This window comes from Belonocnema kinseyi, chromosome 8 (assembly GCF_010883055.1).
Source record: "Belonocnema kinseyi isolate 2016_QV_RU_SX_M_011 chromosome 8, B_treatae_v1, whole genome shotgun sequence".
Classification (NCBI taxonomy): Eukaryota; Metazoa; Arthropoda; class Insecta; order Hymenoptera; family Cynipidae; genus Belonocnema; species Belonocnema kinseyi.
This window is the reverse complement of record NC_046664.1, coordinates 74,144,469-74,152,500: the sequence shown is the minus strand read 5'-3', so window position 1 is coordinate 74,152,500 and position 8,032 is coordinate 74,144,469. Positions and strand designations below refer to the sequence as shown.

The 8,032-nt window shown below is 32.7% G+C and overlaps 1 protein-coding gene across 1 annotated transcript in view; it reads right to left on the bottom strand.

Annotated features, from left to right (window-relative positions):
• Positions 1-7,555, bottom strand: part of LOC117178544 — a 41,931-nt gene extending 34,376 nt beyond the window's left edge. Inside the window, exon 1 of the mRNA XM_033369972.1 lies at positions 7,448-7,555. The gene's annotated coding sequence lies outside the window, so the exon portion shown is untranslated. The remainder of the gene's footprint in view (positions 1-7,447) is intronic.
• Between the last annotated feature and the right edge of the window lie 477 nt (positions 7,556-8,032).

Genomic DNA, 8,032 nt, shown 5'->3' with positions numbered 1-8,032 from the left:
CTGTAATGGTAAAATTCACTTTATTACTTTTGGTTGAGAAATGATATTTTTTAGATAAAAATAATATATTTGTTTGAAACTTTCTAGATTTTGTAAAAAAACTTGTAATTTTTGGTAGAAAAGTAATATTCTGGGTTGAAATTAATATTTTTTATTAAGGATTCAGTTATTTTAAAAAATTCCTTTTCAGATAGTCAAAAGGCAATTTCTTTAAAAGAAATTTCGATTCTACTATTTTTGTTGAAAATTGATCTTTTAAATTGAAAATTGACCTTTTTTTTACTTAATAAATTAATTTTTTTAATTTTTCTGTTTTGGTAGCAAATTAATCCTTTTGATTTGAAGTCGATCTTTTTTCGTTAATGATTGAACAATTTGGAAACAAATTCATCTGTTTTCATACAGTATTTGAAAATTCAGAATTTTGTTGAAAATTCGTCATTCTTGGTAGAAAAATAAATTTCCTAATTGAAATTTCATCATTTTTTTGAGGATTCTATTATTTTGTTAAAAATTCCTTTCTCTCTGAAAAATTAATTTATTTAAGAGAAAAGTCGATCATATCACTTTTGATAGAAAAATGAGATTTAAAAAAAATTGATCTTATTTTGTTAAAAATATAATTTCTTCAAACTGTCTTTTTAATCAGGTAAATTAATCTTCGCGGTTGAAAATTCATCTTTATTATTGAGGTTTCATTTTTTTCTTAATTCCTTCATAGTTAGTTAAAAATTAATTTATATAACATAAAATTGGATTATACCATTTATTCTAGAGAATTGATATTTGAAAGTAAAATTTGATCTTTTTTAGTTGAAAATTCAACCTTTCGTTTGAAAAAACACATATTTCGATAAAAATTCAGGCTTTTGGTAGCATATTAGTCTTGTTGGTTGAAAATTTATCTTTGGGGTTAAAAACGAAATTATTAAGTTGCACATTCCAATTTTTTTGTTAAAATTAAATTCTTTAACTGAAACTTTAACAATCTCACTTTCGATGAAAAATTAAAATTTTCAACTAAAAATTGATATTTTTGTGTTGAAAATTCAATTTTTAGTTTCAAGCATCGTCTTTTTTATATAAAATTAATGCTTTTGGTTGAAAATGTATCCGTTTGTTTGAAAGTTCAACTGTATTTTATCAAATTCATCTATTTTGATAAATTTCAACTAATTTGTTGAAAATTTAATTGCTTGTTGTTAAATATTAATTCTTTTAACTAAAAAGGAATAATTCTATTTCTGGTGCTATATTTTCATATTTTTAATTAATACAAGCCGGGGTTTGTGGATGGTCCCGACTTGATCTAAAGGAAAGCGTGTGGTGGTGTGCGCGCTAAAGGCAAGGCGTGTGACTGAGAGAGCTCGCGAGTATGTAAGAGGCCGGCTGGCGTAGCGTGTGGAGCCGTCTCTACCCTCCTGGGTAGAGGCTTCTCACCACGACTTCTGGCGTTTTCCCGGGTGTGGCGAGCCGTTCGTGCCCACTGCACAGAGGCTACTTTACCACGGTTTTGTTGGTTGTCGGTGCTGGGAGCTGTCCTTTTACAGACAAGCTCTTGTTGTTGGACTGCAGGAAGGCGTCCAGTCGGGCCATCTACTGGTCCTGGATCCTGCAGCTGGTGGGTGGCGGCAACGAAAGGCGAGGGGCTCCATTAACCTTCAAGAGGTACTACCAGGCCTGGAGTCCATCCATGTGTCGATGGGTGGAGGGTCCCGGCACGTGCGGAACGTGGAGGCCACTGACCACGTGTTCAGATCTGATGACTAAAGTCTGATGTCTAAGGTGCCCACCGCAAGGTCGCTTCGCGGGCGCTGGAGGCGAGCGCAGAAGCTCGTCCACGTCCATGATGATGACATGGTCATCATCACTATCGTTCACGCGTAAGCGTTTGGGTGGGAAAGGGGAGCCTGGTGGTGCCGGGACGGCCGGAGCTTCGTAACACCTGGAGTTTCCAGGCGGCCCGAAGAAGGGGTGGAAGAGTTCAAGGGCCGGACGAAGTAGACCTTCAAGGAGTCTGGAAGGAGGACCATAGAGTGGACAATAGCCTTGGGAGTATAGGAAGAGGAAGAGGTGGGTCAGAGGTCCTCCACACGAGGAAAACCGGATGCCTCAAGGACGTCACGGAGAACGGCCAAGCGACGGCGGACTCGGGTACTCTTATCGGCCCTGTAGTGAATAGAGAAGAGAGTGCGGGGTTGCGGTGAGCGTACCGACCCAGAAAGAGTAGAATTAGTAAAGTGGGTGAGGCGGGGCTGCTAAGTGCGTACCGATCTATGAAAAAGTAAAGAGTGCGGGCGGGTCTGCAAGTAGCGTACCGACTTGGAAGCTAGAAAAGAGATGTGGCGGGGATGCAGAGAGCGTACCGACAACGAAAGTGAGAGAGAGAGACCTGGAATTGTGTTTGATTACGAAAGCACTTTATACTCAAAAAATCGTACAAGTCCCGAAAGCGACCAGGGGACTGAGGTTACCCAACTGGAAGCCCGAATAGAAGTGCGTGCCTTCGCTGGCACGCAACCGCTTTTATTTCCGCCAGCCGAGAGGCCGGTCCTCTGGGTCACTCGCGTCGCTGATGGAGGGGCGTAACGGATGCCCATCCATCCCTTCTACTCGAAAAGTTGAACGCGTAGCGAAAAAGTCGAAAAAGTAAAATTCAAGCGAAAAATAAAAATAAGGAAAATACCGTACATAAAATGAATTAAAGATAGCGGGTAAAATACATCAATAACATGAGATAAAATAAAGCACACACAAGAATTATGAAAAGAAAAATATACAAGTAAAAATAAAAATTATCCTGAAGAGAATTAAAATAAAAAAAATTAATTAGAAACAAAATAAGGTACAAAAGAAAATTTAATTATAATTATGAAATTAAAAGACTACGAAAAGGTAAACGCGAAAGAATATACTAAAATCATATTTATAAAATTTTAAGACATGTGAAAGAAAATTATTTTACAAGAAAAAGGAAAATTGTAGTGTGATTATTTAATCTTATTTCTAACTTAATGCGTAACTTCGCTCCCAAATCTGGACATTTTTTATTATTTATTAAAAAGGAACGAAAATCCAGTAATTACGTATTTGCAATGTTTGACCATCACTGGCCAGTTTTCCGCATGGAGGGAAGAGTGAGAGGGAGAAACAGAGAGAAGCTAGAAGTGACGCGGAGTGAGTCATGTCTGGCGCATGATGGGGAAGCCTTCCATCACAGCTGCGCCAGGTGTGATTTTACAAATCTCATTCTTCCGTCCAAGCGTTTACAACTCAGGGAGAGATAGGCAAGGTCGTTCAATAGCCACTTTAAAGTAATTTAGCCCGCAAGGTTTTCCCAGGTCAAGTTTATGTTTTGTAAACAAGACCGGTGAATCACTCCGAGCAAATTGGTTTTAAAGTGGTTGTCAATATGGGGACCACAACATAATGAAAAATTTATCTTTTTTAATTCAAAACTCCACTAACTGTTTGAAATTTGATCTTTTTGATAGAGGTTTCAGCTATTTTATTAAAAATTTAAATGTACAATTTTAGGATGAAAAATTATTTTTATAATTGAAAATTAATTTTTTCAGTTGAAAATTTGTCTGTTTGGTAGAATATTAATTTTCTTTGTTAAAATCTTATCTTGTTTATTAACGATTGAACTATTCTTGATTCTATTTCTTTATTTTTGTTTTGTTTTTTAAAAGTTAATGTCTTTAAGGAAAATGTTAATTATATCATTGTTGGTTGAAAACTGATAGTTTTTTGTAGAAAATTAATTTTATGGGTAAAAATGAATCTGTTTTTTATTTTGTTTAGCATAGATGTCCAAATTCGATTTTTTGTTGCCTTATATAGGAAAAAAACGTCTTGAATAATTTAATATAAAAAAATAATGTATAGAACCTGCTTGATTTTAAGTGAATTCTATATTATTCTGAATACTTTCTACAATCTGTTCTTGGATAGAAAATTAATTTAGTTGAAAAGAATTTAAATCTGTATAAAGTCTCTTACAATTTATAATAATAATCTTAGAACAGAAAGATTATTTACAAAATAACAAAAAAGGAGTAAAATAATAAAATATTTAATATAAGTACATATACGTCACTGAAAAAATAATTTGTAAACAACTTTTGCGATTGAAAATTGTTTCATTAAATAAAAATCTGTCCGCTTCGTGAGCACATTCTCCTAGCACGCTGTGCGCACGGCTAGCTAGGTTACCCGCGCCTGGGGCGCGCGACTGTTGGTTCTCGCGCTTCGCGCTCGATTATGTATTTACATCACTCTACGCCCTCGGTTTTTATGTTTTCGCATCGAAGGTCAACAGACCGACAACTGTAATTAGATGATTTTGAACTCTCTTTTGTTAAAGCTCTTTCGGCTTTAACGAACACATTCTCATCACGTAGCTCGTGCTTCGTACTCGATTTTGTTCAACATTCCAACTTTTCTACATTATACGAAACACTTTTATATCAAATATAATACATTTTTGATGTAACTCTGACTGGGATTGCTTATTAAAAAATTGTCGTTTTTTCCAAAAAATTTTATATTTTTATTTTAAATGTTATTTTTTACGACTAAAGCAAAAACTACGTGTCCTATCAAAAATTATAGCTCTTTTTTGGATACACAAGTTTTGTCTCATTTTTTTCGTAGCTTGTTTCGTTAGTCCAAAATTTTTAATTTTTTAATTTTTAATGTTGTTTTTTACGACTATAATCAAAAACTACGCGACCTATCGGAAAGTGATTTATTACAAATTTGTAGGTCTTTCCTGGTAAGATCAAATTTGAAATGTTCAACCAAATTAGAAAAGTTGTTATGATAATCTTGTAGGTCTTTCAAAAATTAACGTTTTTCTTCTCTTGAATTTTTTTCATATCTTGGGTTATTTGGCTTAAAATATTCAATTTCGTTTTTTTTTTGGATTTTGAAAATGTTGTAACTCTGATAATTTCCTTTTTATGGAAAAAAGTCATTAAAATAAATTGTTTGAGTTTCCGAATACTATGAACGACTGTGCATAGAATTTAGAAATATTGAAAAAATGTGGTTTTAAAAATTTGTGGTAGGATCAAATTTGGAATTTTCAACTTCTCGACCAAATTGAAAAGGCTGCTATCATTGTCTTGTAAAGATTTCAAAAAGGAACGTTTTTCTTCTCTCGACTTTTTTTTCATATCATTCGTTGTTTGGCTTAAAATGTAAATTTTTTATATTTTTTTTTTAATTTGAAAATGCTCTAACTCTGATGATATTCTTTTTACAGAAAAAAGTCATAGGGATAAATTGATTCAGTTTCTAAGTACTATGAATAATCGTACATTGAATTTTAAAATCTGGAAAAATGTGGTTTCAAAAATTTTTGGTACCATCAAATTGTTTGAGATTCGTAGTACTATCAATAACCGTTCATAGAATTTGAAAATCTTGAAAAAATGTGGTTTCAAAAATTTTGAAAATGCGCTCACTTTTTGAATTTTGATCCAAAATAGCTGGTTCACGAACTTGTTCTTTCTTTTTAGGTTTTGAAAAAGTGTGCCAAAGCAGAATCCAATTTGATGAATTTTACGAAAGTTATCGTGCCTGCAGAATACCGACTACAGACAGACAAACACCTTCGTAAAAATCGTTTTTTCTAACTCAGTGGGTCTCAAAACGTGGAGATTTGATGAAAACCGACAAAGTGAAATTTTACATAAAACCAATATCTTCTCATCAGGATGAGAATGTTATAAATTAAAAATAAATTACTTTCAGAATGTTCAATGTATGAAGTAAAAAATGTAACCTTCGCATTTTTTTTGGTGTTCACTGCGTCCACACGAATTGAGATATCGTGTTTAAACTTTGACACATAAAATAAAAATCACTAAAGAACGTTTGTATACATCAATATATTGTTAATTTTAAAGAAAGTTTATTTATAAATTGATGGAATAGGATATTACCATTCGAGTTATAGCATTTTTTAGCGATTTCTAGCGGAGAAAAAAAGAAACATTGAACGTCGATAAAGTCGAGATCAAGTAACTAAGTTCGTTCATGAAATTTCGGTGTAAAATGATTTTCATTTTTTTGGTCCTAAAAATAAAAGGTAAGATTCAAATTGGAAACATAGCAACACCAGCAATGTGCTAAAATTTACTCGTCGGAGTTCTCCAACCAACTTCCATAATTCTTGACGTTGAATCGATCAGCTGATAACTATTGTTGACAGTGAACCAACCAGCGGGACTCAGCGTCGGACTCGCCTTGTCTTTCGACCCCGGGCGAAATTTTATTTTCATTCTTGGAATTGTTTCATACCAGCACAACAAATCTACAAGAATATATAACCATTAGAAAATTTTCATTATTTTCTGAAGATGCACATTTCTCAAGATGGGACTTGGACGAATTTTCGAGTATGACATTCTAAGATGTTCCTCGATTTTTTTACATCGAGGCATCTACTTTATCGACGTTAAAAGTTTATTTCCTAATTCCTGTAGTATTTTACTCGAAAACTTTCTTCGTAACTATGAACATTTTGATATATACAAACGTTCCTTAGTGCTTTCGATATAACTTCCTAAATCCTGAACACGATATCTCAATCCGTTTGAACGTAGTGAGGACCGAAAATAATGAAAATCATTTCATTCTTCATAGAAAAATTTTATGAATGAACTTAGTCACGTGATCTCGACTTTATCGACGGTCAAAGTTTCTTTTTCTCTCCGCTAGAAATCGCTAAAAATGCTCCAAAAATAATTATAGGTTACGTGTATGCAGATACTTATTTGTTGATTTGCAACGAATGTGCAAATTTTATTGCTTACATTAATTTATTTAAAGGTTTAGACGACTTATTCAAAAACTGGTGTCAGTGCTCAATATACGCGAACCAAAAAATCCGAAATGCATCAAACCAAAAATTATCTGCATAGCGCTATAACTCGAATGGTAATATCCTTTTTCATCGATTTATAAATAAAGTTTCTTTAAAACTATAAACACATTGATGCATACAAACGTTCTTTAGTGCTTTTTATTTAATCTGTCAAATTTTAAACACGATATCTCAATCCGTGTGGACACAGTGAACACCAAAAAATAATGCTCATATCCGGCAACAAGTTTGGTCAAGTGTTCACGAAGGGCATGCCCTTAAGTTAAGAAAATTTTCTGTACGAAATCATTAATTTTAATTGATCTAGTAAATCAAAAACGGTTAAAATAGAGCATCTTCTAATAATTCTTAGCACGTAACTTAGCAACACATTGAAACTAATTCACCAACTAATTTCACAAACATTTTAGAACAAAGAAAAAAATGAATAACCTTTTTTAGAGGAAGTTCTGAATATAAGATTAATAAAAAAAATTTGTTTTTAAATTTTAATATATACGATATTTTTTGTGGTAGTGAAATATATAAAAACTAGTATTATGTCCTTACCTTACACGCAGTTACACTATATTAAAGTGACTCTACCAGGAAGGAAAAAAAATACTTTAAGCAATGTTAGATTGCGAAAGGTGAACATTTCAAAAATGATATGAATCTACGAGTACATGCTGCTTATGCATACTAAACGAGTTCCTCTAGAATGTTTATTATCTGCGTAATTGTTTACACGATTTATCAAAACTGAAATTCTAGATATTTAGGTAGAGTGAAGCAATTTAAAACTGGTTAGGTGAAGTGAGTTAATGCCAAAGACGAAAGGTCAGTAAATAAAAAAAGCTAACAGAATGTCAAACTTTAAATAGTATCAGGAAATTCTCGAAAAACTGAAGTTGAAATTAATTTAATTATTTTGTTTAAAATTCTACAATTTTTTAAGAAAGTAATTCTTTTTGGTTGAAAACTTAAATATACAGGAATCTGGATTTATGTACTGTTTCGAAAATGGCATGTAGTAGCTTTAGACATAAATCCAATTTGGTTGAGAATTTAACTATTTGTTGAAATTTAATTTTAATTGTTGAAAAATTAATTTTTTACTAAAAATTTAAATATTATATCTTATGTTAAAAATGC